Source organism: Saimiri boliviensis, chromosome 14 (genome assembly GCF_048565385.1).
Source record: "Saimiri boliviensis isolate mSaiBol1 chromosome 14, mSaiBol1.pri, whole genome shotgun sequence".
NCBI classification, from domain to species: domain Eukaryota; kingdom Metazoa; phylum Chordata; class Mammalia; order Primates; family Cebidae; genus Saimiri; species Saimiri boliviensis.
The window spans coordinates 49,170,382-49,185,375 of NC_133462.1; the positions used below are offsets into that span (position 1 = coordinate 49,170,382).

At 41.7% G+C, this 14,994-nt stretch overlaps 1 long non-coding RNA gene across 2 annotated transcripts in view; it reads right to left on the reverse strand.

Moving 5' to 3' along the window:
• Positions 1 to 509: 509 nt before the first annotated feature.
• LOC141581188 (uncharacterized) overlaps positions 510 to 14,994 on the reverse strand; it is a 39,745-nt gene continuing 25,260 nt past the window's right edge. Inside the window, exons 3-5 of one of the 2 annotated variants that reach the window (XR_012513717.1) lie at positions 13,436 to 13,494; positions 10,950 to 11,064; positions 510 to 823 (exon numbers count right to left, since the gene is read on the reverse strand). This is a non-coding gene — a long non-coding RNA (uncharacterized LOC141581188). Of the gene's footprint in view, positions 824 to 10,156; positions 10,373 to 10,949; positions 11,065 to 13,435; positions 13,495 to 14,994 lie in introns of those variants that run through there. The other variant, XR_012513716.1, reaches the window with a different exon arrangement.

The following is a 14,994-nucleotide window of genomic DNA, read 5'->3' on the forward strand; positions in this document are numbered from 1 at the left end:
TCCTCCACCCCTGGACTATAAGAGCTCCGAACCTCCACTTAGTTGTCTCTGTATTCTTAGCTTGCAGCAGTGTCTGACAGGTAGTAGATCCTGAATAACGGTGTGCTGGGAGAACGCATGAATGAATGAATGCATGGAGGAAGAGGAAGGAGAGGGAGAGAGGGAAGATGGAGGGAAGGAAGAGAGGAAGAGAAGATTAAAAAAAAAAGCAAACAAACAGGAAAAAGAGATGGAAGAAGTGGAGTTCAGTATAGGCTCCAAAAGAAAAAGGCGTCCCTTGATTTGATCTTATCTATCGCCTTAGTCTCCCTGGGGACTGGAAGGCCCTCCTCAGTTCCTTTTCTTTTCGCTCTCCTCCCAGCAGGATAAGGACTTTGGCCAGAGCCCCGCCCAGCCCCCCAGGTATCCCCATAAAGTCTTTAACCCTTAGACAGAGAACTGCTCTGTCCCTTTTCCACAAAACAAACGTGTTATTTGGGCAGAAGAGGAAAGGAGAAAATTTGAAGTGGAAAAATCTTTGGTTTGGAAATTCAGCTGACTGCCCTCCTCTGGAATAAAATGTCCTTCAGTCCCTGGCTGTGCGCAGGCAGGCCCAGCCAACAGCAACACCGGATGCCGGGAGACTGGGAGGACGCCTGGGGGTTTTCAGAGGAGCCGCCGGAGTGCTGTGAACTCGGAATCCAGGAAGAGAGTGATGGGGCTCCCCTCCGATGGCCGAATCCCTATCCTCTTCCTCACCTCTGTCCAGACAGGGGTCAGTCCTTCCGATGTGTCAGGCAGAGTGTTGTCCTGGGGGCACGAACCGGACCAGGGGAGGAAGGTCCTGAGGGAGGACAGGGGCTGGGTATGTCTCATGTCCTGAGCACCTACCTTAGCATGTGACACAGGGGAGGCGCCCAAGAACCATCAGCTGGGGAAAAAAAAGTAACCCTTGTCCCAAGGGGCTGACAGGAGACCCAAAATTTTGCCCTCAGGTTGGTCCCAGCCTAATAGTAGAGACAGAACAGATACAAAGGATGCAGCTCAAAATCAGAATACCAAGGACAAATAAAAATAATAGAAACCAACGGCTTACCTATCAGAGTAGCACAGTACACTGGCTTGGGGCCAGAGAGGTGAATTGAGAGAAACTCTCCAACAGACCATCGTAAGTGGGCCTTTGAAGGAGCAAATGGGAATTATTTGGCTGAAGCGAAGCCTGCAGGATGAGTATCAAAGTCGGGAGGTAGACTGCATAAGAGCAAGAAGGGCAGGAAGCTGAGCAGGGGTCGGGCAGGCCTCCAGGGCTGGAGCACAGCACCGCTGACCCACCCTGCCCTGTGTCTGCAGATGTACAAGCAGGGCTTCCGTTCATCCTGGCTTGCTGGTAACCTGGGTAGTTGGGGAAAACATCACAGTGTAGTTCACAGGTTGTGCCGTCACCTCCCAGATTCATCATTTTCAGCCCTGATTGTGCTTATGGAGCTAAAGGATGGAGACCTAGATTTGTAAGAGCACAGAGATCAGACCCATTTCCATAAGAAAGGGCAGGAGAAAGGGAAAATTTCCACCAGAAAGGGAAAACGTGGCAGCAGGGAAGTGGTCAGAGAGATGAGACGCTGTGCAGAAAGGGCAGCACAGGCTGCTGGTTGGCCTTTTTTGTTTTGCTTTCTTTTGCTTTGCAGGAGAAAGGGAGATCAGAGGTGCCACTGAGAGGAGGCAGAGGAAAGTGTCGGGAGACTTGTAAAGTAAGGTTTGTTGTGTGGGGTGTGCTGCCTGATCCACTCGATGTGGGTGCAGCGTTCCAGCAAAGGCCCATATAGACATCAAGGCGTCTGGAGCTGGGCTAACGCTTCCTTGGGCTGTGATCCTGCTGAAATAGACTTCGGAGGAAAAGAAACAAAAAGGCTTCAATATATATCTTCCTGGCGGTAGATGTTTCTTATCCAATATCGATGATCTCCTTCCTTGCTTAATAAAACCCTAACTTGTTACCCACATGAAATATGACATTTCCTTTGCTCCCTTGCAGCTCGGAGTAGCCCATGTGACACAGCTCTGACCAGTGAGGTGTCTGCAGGAGCCCCTGGACGGTTTAGGGGAAAGTCTGGATTTCCTGATATGTACCCAACCCTTGCTTTTTTTTCATTTTCTTTTGTCTTCGTCCTTCCTGGAACATGTGATCAGGAAGCGGTGATGAGGGTGAAAGTCGTAGGTATAAGGATGACGGAACAGAGGGACTAGAAGAGCCTGCCCTGGACACTCTGATTTCCTGCTACGTGGAGTGAAAAAGAAGCCACAGTCACGTGGATTCTGTTACCAGCCACCGAGTGCACTCCTACCTGATCCCATGGTCCTCAGCAAGGCTGTGTCTGCCTAGGAAATGGAAAATGGCCCCCAAACCACAGCAGCAAAAACGAGTTGAAGGGTTGAGCATTATTTTCAGCCTTGGTTGCTCTGGTGATTGGTGCCTGGGAGGGGCAGGACCTCCATCCAACAGACTGTACCAGCAGAGTTGTAAGAGGCAGGGCTTTGGAGATTCAGCCGTGTGCTCCAAGGCTGGACTGAAGGCTGAAGGAGGAAGAGATGGACGTGCATTGCTACTCACCTACTCCATCCCACGTGCAGATCCTCCACCCCAACCCCAGGCTGTCACCTGCTCCTGTATTCATTTTCTCTGACGTTTGAGGAAGAGAAAGGAGACAGCAATGGCCAGACCTCCCCGTGGTTCCCAGCTGGTTATTGTGCTCTACTTGAGTGCCGGCTCCCCACCCGCGTCTATACACACACACTGGGCCCTTGTTCAGTGTTTCCCACCCTATCCTCCAGTCACTTGCCTAACTGGCTCTTTTTTCCCTAGGAACTCTCAGAGATGCACTGGACTTGGTCAGCAGACTTGAGTTCTATGCCCATGCCGGTCTCTGACTGGCCATGACCTTAGTTGGACAAGCCATGCCCACTCTAGACTTCGGTTGTTCTTTATCTGGAATGGAAAGGGGTGCTTTACCAGTGATCCCCAGATACCAATTTATATGACTTCACTAGTCTGTGGCAAAATCATAACAATGGCTATGAATTACTTGGTATTTCCTTTGTGTAAAGTGATTTTCATTTATTAGCTCATTTAACCTCATAACCACCTAGAAAAGGATGTATTATTTTAACACCTTCACATGATAAATGATAAAACCAAGGCTCAGAGAGGTTAAGTAACTTTCCTAAAGGTCTTCGGATGGTAAGCAGTAGAGCCTGGATTTGAACTCAGGTATTCTGGCCCCAGAGTCCATGTACATTACATGCATAAATCACTACGTTACGGCTGCCCATGTGATATGATAAGGAAAAGCTAGGGAGGATGACGATGATGTGAACACATATTAATACACATGCAGACATATAATACAGTATATTTGTATACTGTTAGTGTAAGTTTAATATGGACTTTCTAGGTGACAGGGATCTATATCCTTTATGGTAGGAGTAAGAGAATAAGTCTTTCATATTTTTTATGTTAAAAGGTACTTTTCTGACACAATGACAGAAGAGGAGTATTTTATTTGCTCAATTGTCGGAATAAAACTTACTGACAACCTGTTACTTTTTAAGGTATTTTATTTCCAACTTGTAATAGACCGTGAAATTAAAAGTCTGGGATCCTCTGGACTACAGGATCTTCAAAGTCCTGTCTGACTTAAATAATGTAACGCCTTCAACCTCCAGGTGAGGTGACTTAAGTCACACATTCTTGGAGACGTCCTCCCAGATATCAGACCAGACCATCGGGGTTCCCTGGTCAGCCTAGCAGAGGGAGAGCCATCACCCCAAGGGGGGCCTGTTGGTAACATGCCTGTTTAAGTCTGGAAGCATTTTGATCCATAAAGAAATTTTCCTTTCCTGTCCTGCCATGGCCCCAGCTTTAGCTACACCCCGCTCAGCACTTGTCTACCTCTTGGGATAAGTACAATATAGAGAGAGAATCCTAAATTGCTTAACAGTTGGTAGAGATATTTTATTTGAAAGCAGATCTCAAACATAGCCTCCTCCTGCCCAATCCTGAATCTCAGGCACCAAAGAAGATCAAGCTCTAGCCTGAGTACCATAAATGAGAAAACCAAAGGCAAAATTACGTACTATCTTGAGGATGTCTGTTCAAAGCAATTGTCCTCCATCTTATATGGATTCTGTTGAATCCTGGAGCAGATTAGAAACAGAACAGGTAGTATTGAAGGCAGTTCATTGGTGCTCTCTTTAAAACCAAGCCGGCAACCTCTTGCCTTGAAACTAATATAGCACAAGCAATTTAAGAGAAGGGAAATTCGTGTAGCCTGATGTCATTTTTTTCTTATTAACAGTCTCAAAGTCCCTTGTGAAGGAAGGGAACATCCAAACATTTAGTAGCCAGGGACATTCTTAGGAAAGACAGCAGAAGCCACAGCGCTGCTTCTGCTGTGGAGTCTACATGCCTTAAACTGAGCAAAGAATTCGACTTGACGGGCTGGACTCTGCCTCAAAAATGAACTAAAACAAAACAAGACTTGAAGTTAGCATTTGTGGAAAGGGGGAAAAAACATTGTCTGCCTCGTTGTCTCACGAACATAGAAACGAAACACTAATGAAGGCTACCAATCTGGCAGAAATCTAAGGAATTGGAGGCAAAGGAACAAAAATAAAAAGACACCGGACTTCCAGTTTTTCAAGCCAGATGTGACCCTGGAAACTGCTGTGATGAGGGAGAAAAACAGCTGTTGACTATGTCATGCGATGATTCAGTGATACAATTATTTCATCATCAAAAGAGGCATTGATAACTTCACCCTTAAGAGGAAGAATAAAAATAGAAAAGAGGAAGGAGGAGCTCGATGTCAGCACTAATCTGATTCATTCACTTTAAAAGGCCCAGGCTTGAGGCCTGAACTGGTCATGGAATCTAGCTATTAAAAATGGTTCTAGCTAGTGATGGAATTTTAAGAAATGTTGATGTTGGCAAAGTGGATTGCTCTATTTAGCAAAATATTTTCAGCTATGGTGGTCCATAAAATACAAAAAAAAAGAACAAAAGAAACAAAAATCTACTGGATAGAGTTTGCATGAAATCCACAATTCTGTGGTTTCAAAGTAGCAGCAATACACTTGCAAATCAAGGTTGGAAACTTGCATTTTTTTCTGAGCCTTTTGTGGAATGGAGTGCTGGGAAGGGACTTCCTGCCTTTTCATGGGTGGATCCAGTGAAATGATTGCTGATCCTGACTAGAGGCCCATGGTTTCAATAATCCAGCATTCTCCCAGCTGTGTCTGCCTCTCCTTTCTCTTTGGCCTACAAGCAGGCTACAGAACGTGCTGTCTGGGCTACATGCTTAGATGATCCCATCCTAAATACAACTGTCCATTGACTGGGGTCCCTTTCTAGTTACGGCTGTAGCAATCTGCTCTTCTTCATAGACAAGTTGTTTGGGAAAAAAAAGCTACATGCTACCCTGTTAGAACTGCCACATAAAATACAGGATGCCTACTTGAACTTTAATGTCAGATAAATGACAAATAATTATTTTAGTTTATGTATGACCCACACAATATTTGGGACATGCTTATTATACTGAAAATTTATTCATTGTTTATCTGAAATTCAAATGTCAGATGAATTCCGATTGAACATCCTGTATTTTGATTTGCTAAATCTGACAGTCTGACTTCTAGTACTCCTTCCTCACTTGCTATCTGTTGCTCAGCCATGGAAACCTGGTTTTTTGCCTCCTCCTCTCACGGATACTGCTCTCCCCGGCTTCCCCAAGGACTTCTTTTTTTTTTTTTTTTGAGACGGAGTTTCGCTCTTGTTACCCAGGCTGGAGTGCAATGGCGCGATCTCAGCTCACTGCAACCTCCGCCTCCTGGGTTCAGGCAATTCTCCTGCCTCAGCCTCCTGAGTAGCTGGGATTACAGGCACGCGCCACCATGCCCAGCTAATTTTTTGTATTTTAGTAGAGATGAGGTTTCACCATGTTGACCTGGATGGTCTCGATCTCTTGACCTTGTGATCCACCCGCCTCGGCCTCCCAAAGTGCTGGGATTACAGGCTTGAGCCACCGCACCCGGCTTCCCCAAGGACTTCTTAATGATCAAATCCACAGGGCACATTTCCACGCTCCATAACAGGGGCCTCTCTGGAAGGCTGCAGGTACCACTGGCTTCCCCTCTGTCCTGGTGAAGCTGTCTTCCCTTTTGGCTTCCATGACTCATTGCACTGCGTGAGTTCTCCAACCTTCTCTGACAGTTCCTTCCCTGTTTCCTTCATGAGCTGCGCTTGTTAAGCCTCCTCTTACATGTTCAGTGCTACCCAGGGCTCTGGCCTTTGGCCTTGGGCATTCTCTATACGCAGAGCTGGATTTGCTGCCATGTTTCTCTCCCCGCTCAGCCTCACTGGCCTCAGCTGACCTGAGCAGCTCTGGCCTCCTCATCCGTCATGCTGGCTCCAGGGCACCAGCATATGTCTCTCAGAGAAATCTTTCTGCCCTAGGTCTCCAAGGAGAAGGGCTCAGCTATCAGAGAAGAGGGTCATTTTCAAAAGGGTCGGAGCACAGGACCCTCAAAGATTAATGGACTATGAATTATGGATGTCAAATCTGTCAGTCCTGGTGCTCAGAGAGGGTGTCCCTGCCTTCTGTCTCTGAGTTGGCCTCTTCTCTCCAGCATCCCTATAGCATGTGCTCATTAGATGTGTTTCTGTATTGCTTTTTTTTTTTTTTTTTCTTGAGATGGAATCTCACTCTGCTGCCAGGCTGGCATACAATGGCGTGATCTCAGCTCATTGCAACCTCCGCTTCCCAGGTTCAAGCGATTCTCCTACCTCAGCCTCCCAAGTAGCTGAGACTACAAGCGTGCTCCACCACACCCAGCTAATTTTAGTATTTTAGTAGAGACAGGGTTTCACTATGCTGTCCAGAATCATCTCGATCCCTTGACCTCGTGATCCTCCCACCTCAGCCTCCCAAAGTGCTGGAATTACAGGTGTGAGCCACGGTGCCCGGCCCATTTGTTGTCTTTTTTTAATAGTCATTATTTCTATGCACACAGATACCTGTACATGCACATGCACATCCCATCTGGTTGGAAGCTCTCTGAAACCTCCTCCATTGCACCAGGCCCTGCTAGAGGACAAGGACTGAAATGGCCCCCGGGGGGAGGCGGTGGGTGTTTGATACACAGATGTGACTATAAGGATTGTGCTGGACACGACCATCTTAACTGACGTGGAAAAAGTGTCCAATAAAGTCCAACATCCTTTCTTGATAAACACTCACGATAATTTAGGGATAGAGGAGAAGTTCCTCAACGTAATAAAGACCACGTAAAAAAATCCACAACTAACATTTTAATCAACGGGGGAAAACTGAAAGCTTTTCCTCTAGGGTCTAGAACAAGACAAGGAAGCCTGCTGTCTCCCCTTCTATTCACCATAGTACTGGGAGTACTTGCAAGAGCAATCAGATAAGAAAAGAAAGTCAAAGGCATCCAACTTGGAAAGAAAGAAACATATTTATCTTTATTTTCAGATGTTATCATCCTATATGTAAAAAACCCCGAAGATTTTTTTTTAAACCTGTCAGAACTTACAAATGAATTCAGTAAATTTCCAGTATACAAAATTGACATACAAAAATCAGTAGCATTTTGAATATTTAGAAGAGGTTACTTAGGTATTTTATCCGAAAGTAAGAGCTCATGAACTATGCAAAAACCCGTGATGCTTGTAGCTTCAGCGAAACTTCAGTTTCCATGAATTGTTCTAAAAAGTCAAACAGCTGGGTGCAGATGGCTCACACGTGTAATCCCTGAACTTTGGGAGGCCAAGGCGGGTGGATCACCTGAGGTCAGGAGTTCGAGACCAGCCTGGCCAACATGGTGAAACCCCATCTCTATTAAAACTACAAAAATTAGCTGGATGTAGTGGCACATGACTGTAGTCCCAGCTACTTGGGAGGCTGAAGCAGGAGAATCGTTTGAACCAGGGAGATGGAGGTTCACTGAGCCAAGATCACACCACTGCACTCCAGCCTGGGTGACAGAGTGAGACTCTGTCTCAAACAAACAAATGCACATACACAACCATTTTTACCCCCCTCCTCTTTTTTTATGAGACTGAGTCTTGCTTTCTCACCCAGGCTGGAGTGCTGTGGCATGATTTCAGATTACTTCAACCTCTGCCTCCTGGGTTCAAGCGATTCTCCTGCCCCAGCCTCCAGAGTATCTGGGACTACAGGTATGCATTCCAATGCCTGGCTAACTTTTGTATTTTTAGTAGAGATGAAGTTTCACCATGTTGCTCAGGCTGATCTCGAACTCCTGTCCTCAAGTGATCCACCCGCCTCGGCCTCCCAGAGTGCTGGGATTACAGGAGTGAGCCACCACTCCTGGCTGGGTTTTACCCCATTTTAAAGCTGTAAGTGCTTTTGTACAGAATACTTTAGCAGCGATCTCAGAAGTTGTTCATGTTAATTTGCTAGAAGGAGATACAAAATGCCAGGCTAGATTCAAAACCCCTGAGGATCTCAAGTGGTAATAAATACACTTACAGAAATTGAAAAGAAACACTGCTGGAAACTCAAGGGCTTTTCTGGTGATTACAGACAAGATACTGGCAAAAGGTTTTTGTTGATAGATAGGTCAAATGTAATCAGCTAGGGAAAAGAAAGAGGTACTAAAAAGTTAATCAATAGAGCCAAAAAGATCAAACTCGTAAAGACTCAACCAGCAAGTAAACACATTACATTTTCTGAATATGACTGAAAACAAATTACAGTTCACCTCTTAATACTTCACTGGGTCCTTGAGCTGTTCTTAGGAATTCATTTTTATTTTGGTAGTACTGTATAATAAACGTTTTCCTAAAACCTACTGTTAATTTAAAAAATATCTTTGTTCCTCAGCTTGAATGACCTAAGTACATTGCATACCTCAATTTTTCATTCAACATTTTATTTGTCGAAATTATCTTATGTAAGTCAACCTCAGGTGATCTAGAAAATAAATGTATTTTGAACATTTTTTAAAAATCGATAGCATTTTTTTTGTTGTTTTTTTGTTTTTTTTTTTTGAGACGGAGTCTCACCCTGTCCCCCAGGCTGGAGTGCAGTGTCACGATCGCGGCTCACTTGAACCTCTGCCTCCCAAGTAGCTGGGATTACACGCACCTGCCACCATAGCTGGCTAATTTTTGTGGTTTTTGGTAGAGACAGGGTCTTATCATATTGGCCAGGCCAATCTTGAACTCCTGACCTCAGGTGATACACCCACCAAAGTGCTGGGATTACAGGAGTGAGCCACTACACTTGGCCCCAATCAGTAGCATTTTTATACACAAATAATGACCCCTAGCTGAAAAACAGATAGGAAACACAATGTTATTTGTGATAGCATTAAAAATAAAATAAAATACTTGGAAGAAACCAACTTAACCAAGGAGATAAAAGATGTCTATAAAGCATCGATGAATGAAATTGAAAAAGATATAAACAAATGGAAAGATATTCTGTGCTCATGGATCAGAAGAATTAATATTGTTAAAATGTTCCTATTACTCAAAGCAATATACAGACTCGACACAATTCCTATCAAAATCCCAATGGCATTCTTCATAGAAATAGAAAAAAATTCCTACAATTCATACAGAACCACAAAAGACCCCAAACAGCCAAAACAATTCTCAGAACAAAATTCAAATAGAAATCTTCCTGGATTTTGGCCTTGGCAATGTTTTTTTTCTTTTTTCTTTTTGGTAGAGACGGGGTCTCACTATGTTGCCCAAGCTGGTCTCGAACCTCTGGACTCAAGTGATCCTCCCACCTCACATCCCAAAGTGCTGGGATTATAGGTATGAGCCACTACATCCAGCTGGCAATGATTTTTTGGAGATCACAGCAACTCTGGCTACAAAAGCAAAGATGAATAAATGGGGCTACATCAAACTGAAAAGCTTCTACACAACAAAGGAAACAATCAACAAAACGAAACAGCAACTTATGGACTGGGAAAAATTTTGCAAACCATGTATCTGACAAGGGGTTAATATTCGAAATGTATGAAGTATTCATATAACTCAATTATAGAAAAACAAATAACCTTTTAAAATGAGCAAAGGCCCTGAATAGACACTTCTCCAAAGGCGGCATAAAAATGGCCAACAGGTATATACATATGAAAAGGTGCTGGACATCATTACTCATCAGGAAAATGTAAATCAAAACCACTATGAGGTATCATTTGGGACCCTTTAGGATGGCTATTATCAAAAAGTCAAAAGATAACAAATAGCGGGGGTGTGGAGAAAAGAGATGTGTTGTACGCTGTTGGTGGGAGTGTCGATATAGTGCAGCCATCATGGAAAACACTATGGAGATTTCTAAAGAAATGGAAAACAAAACTACCATAAGACTGGCAATCTCTGTTCTGTGAATATACCCCACCAAAATGAAATAACCACCTTTATACTGCTATATTAATAATCACATAAAATGTGATTAGTGTTAACACTCTAATCAAAAGGCACAGATTGTCAGATTGGACTTTTTTTGTTTTTTTTTTTTTTTGAGATGGAATCTCCCTGCGTCTCCCAGGCTGGAGTGCAGTGGTGAGATCTTGGCCCACTGCACCCTCCACCTCCCAGGTTCCAGTTATTCTCCTGCCTCAGCCTCCCAAGTAGCTGGGATTAAAGATGTGCACCACCATGCCCAGCTAATTTTTAGTATTTTTAGTATTTTTCTATTTTTGTATTGTGTATTTTTAGGATTCACCACTTTGGCCAGGCTGATCTTGAACTCCTGACCTCAAGTGATCTGCCCACCTTGGCCCCACAAAGCACTGAGATTATAGGCATGAGCCACTGCATCTGGCCGACTGGAATTTTTTTTTAAAAAAGCAAGACCCAATTATTTTCTGTCTCTAAGATACCCAAGTTAAATATAAAGACAAAGACAAACCTGGATATAGTGGCTTGAGCCTGTAGTCTCTGCTACTCTGGAGGCTGAGGCAGGAGGATCCCTTAAGTGCAGGAGTTCAAGGCCAGTCTGAGCAACATAGTGAGATCTTCAACTCCTAAATAAATAAACAAAATAGAAACAAAGGCAGATTAAAAGTAAAAGGATAGAAATGATCCACCAGGCTAATACTAATCAAAGGAATGTTGTAATGACTACGCTAATATCAGATGAAGTAGATTTCAGAACAAGAGATAGCATCAGGAATAATGAGAGTAATTTCATGATGATAAAGGTGCCAATTCTTCAAGATGGTGAAATAATCCAAAAATATTTATGCACCTAATACCATAGCTTCAAAATACGTAAAGGAAAATCTGATAGAAATACAAGAAAAAAATAGGAAAACCCACAGTTACAGTTGGAGATTTCATCATTCTAATTTCAATAATTGATAGAACAAATAGACAGAAAATAGCAAGGATATCATATACTTGAGAAACCCTACTAACCAATTGGACCTAGCTGACATTTTGAGAAAACTCTGCCATGTAGCAACAGAATGTATTTTTTTTTTTCTAGTGCCCATGAAACATTTACTAAGATAGACCATCTGGGCCATAAAGTGAGTCACAATAAATTTTAAATGATTCAAATACATCAATAAATTTTAAATGATTCAAATATGCAAAATATATTCTCTGTTCACAAGAGAATTTAGTTAGGTAATAATAGAAAGATATCTGAAAAATTCCCAAGTATTTGGAAACTAAGCAACACACTTTTTAAAAAGCCATATGTCAAAGAAAAACTCACAGGGGAAATCAGAAAATACTTTAATCTGAACAAAACATGACATATAAAATTACATGGGGTGTAGCTACAGTGGTGTTTAGAGGAAAATTTGTAGCATTAAACATTAATATTAGAGAAGTAATATCAGATATAATTTCAATTACCTCAGCTTCTACTTTGCAGAATTATGAAAAAGTACAAATTAAACTCAAAGCCTAAAAAAAAAAAGAAATAAAGATAAGAGCAGAAAATAATTAAACTTTTAAAAATAGAGAAAAAATAATGGAGGCAAAAGCTAATTCCTGGAGAAATAAATAAAATAGATAAATCTCTAACCAGATTGATCAGGGAAAAAATAGAGAAGACACAAATGATCAATATCAAGAATGAGGAAGAGGGCAGCAGCATAGACCTTAAAATGCAATAAGGGAATATTGTGATAATTTTATGGTAATGAATTCAACAATTTGGCCTTAGCCAATGCAATAAGACAAGAAAAAGAAATGAGAGGCATACAGACTGGAAAGAAGGTAGTGGTAGTAAAACTGTCTGTATTTTGAGATGACATGATCTTGTATGTAGAAAATCCTAGAGAATCTACAAAAAAGACTACTAGAACTTATGAGTGAGTTCAACAAGATTGCTTGATAAAGGTGAAAACAAGTGTGTTTCTATATGCCAGCAATAAACAATTGGACATTGAAATGTTTTAAATATTATTTTAATGGCATCAAAAATAGAACATAGAATAAATTTGATAAAAGATGTGCAAGGATTTTACACTGAAAACTATAAAACATTGCTGAGAGAGCTCAAAGAGGCCCTGAACAAATGGAGAAAGGTTCATGTTCCTGGATCCAAAAAGTCAATATTGTTAAGATGTCAATTTTCCCCATATTTACCTAATTAATGGAGCCAAAAGCTAATTCCTGGAGAAGATGAATAAAATTTTACACAACCCCAATCAAAATCCCAGTAGCATTTCTGTAGAAATTTGTATGGAAATGGAAAAGACCTAGAAGAGTCAAAATAGTTGGGAAAAATAAGAACAAAGAAGATTTACACTACCTAGTTTCAAGATTAATTATCTAACTACATTAAGCAAGACAATGTGGTGTTTACATAAAGATAGGCATTTAAATCAGTGGATAGAACCCAGAAATGGAGCCACATATACATGGCCAATTGATTTTCCAAAAAGGCACCTAAATGGCTGAAAGACAAGGAATCTTTTCAACAAATGGTGCTGGAACCATTGGATAATCAAATGCAAAAATAAAAAATTACCTCATATCATATAAAGAATTATCTCAAAGTAGATTATAGACCTAAATATAATAGCTAATGTATAAATTTGTAGAAGAAAACAAAAGAGAAAATCTTAGTGACCTTAGCTTAAGCAAACAGCAGCAACACAAACTATGAAGGAAAAAATTAGGTTGGGCATTGTGGCTCACACGTGTAATCTCAGCATTTTGGGAAACCAAATGGGAGGATTGCTCAAGACCAGAAGTTTGAGACTATGAAGGGCAACATATTGAGATTCCATCTCTACAAAAAAAAAAAAAAAAAAAAAAAAATAGACAGGTGTGATGGTGCACATCTATAGTCCTGGCTACTTGGGAGACTGAAGCAGGAGAATCTCTTGAGCCCAAGAATTTAAGGTTACAATGAGCCACTGTCATGCCACTGACCTTAAAATAAGGAGATTATTTCAGATGATCTGAGTGGGCCCAAAGTAGTCACAAATGTCCTGAAAAGCAAAAGAAGGAGGACGAAGAGGTCACACCACTGCACTCCAGCCTGGGTGACAGAGCAAGACCTTGTCTCTAAAAAAAAAATAAAATAAAAAATTTTAATTTAAATATAAATACATTGGACACTGTTGAAAGTGTATTAGTCATCTATTGATGTTGTCAGAAATTACTACAAACTTAGTGACATTAAAAAACCTCGTAAGTTTATTATCTTACAGGTCGATAGATCAGAAGTATAACATATATCTCCCTAGGCTAAAAGTAAGGTGTTAGCAGGGCCAAATTCCTTTCTAGAGGCTATGGGGGAGAATCCATGTCCTTGCCTTTTCCAGTTTCTATAGGCTTCCTGCATTCCTTGGCTGTGACCCTCTTCCTCCCTCTTCAAAGCCAACAATGGCTAGTTGAGCCCTTTTCATGTTGCAGCATTCTGACCTCCTCTTCCTCCTTCTTCTTCTGCTTTTCAGGACATTTGTGACTACTTTGGGCCCATTCAGATCATCCAGAATAATCTCCCTATTTTAAGGTCAGCAGATTAACAATCTTAATTCCATCTGCAACCTTAATTCCTCTTTGCCATGAAAGGTAATATATTCACAGGTCCCAGGGATTAGGTTGTAGAAATCTTTGGGGCAGGGAATTATTCTGTCAATAAGAAAATTTAAAATTTCTGCTCTTCGAATGACATTGCTACAAAAATAAAAAGCAAGCCACAGACTAGGAAAAAAGATTTGCAAAACATACACTGAACAAAAGACTTGTAACTGGAAAGTTTAAAGAACCCTTACTCAGGAAGAAGACAAACAACCCAATTAAAAGATGGAGAAAGTTTTGAAGAGACAATTCATCAAAGAAGATAATATGGATGGCAAATAAGCACATGAGAAGATATTCAGTATCATCAGTCAATAGGCAAATGCGTTTAAAATCACAAAGAGATACTGCTACACACCCCCTAGAACGGATAAAATTGAAAAGACTGACCATATCGTGTTGGTGAGGATTTTAAACATCTGGAACTTTCATGCATTCATGGAAGGTATATAAAATAATTCAGTCACTTTGGAAAACACTTTGTTGGTTTCTAAAATACTTAAACATACACCTACCATATGACCCAGCCATTACATGTATGAATATTTACCCAAGAGAAATGAAGAATGTGTCTACACAGAGACTTGTATGTGAATTAATTTTTATAGCAGTTTTATTTTTATTTTATTTTTATTTTTGGGACGGAGTTTCGCTCTTGTTACCCAGGCTGGAGTGCAATGGTGCAATCTCAGCTCACCACAACCTCCACCTCCTGGGTTCAGGCAATTCTCCCGCCTCAGCCTCCTGAGTAGCGGGGATTATAGGCACGTGCCACCATGCCCAGCTAATTTTTTGTATTTTTAGTAGAGACAGGGTTTCACCACGTTGACCAGGATGGTCTCCATCTGTTGACCTCGTGATCCACCCGTCTCAGCCTCCCAAAGTGCTGTGATTACAGGCTTGAG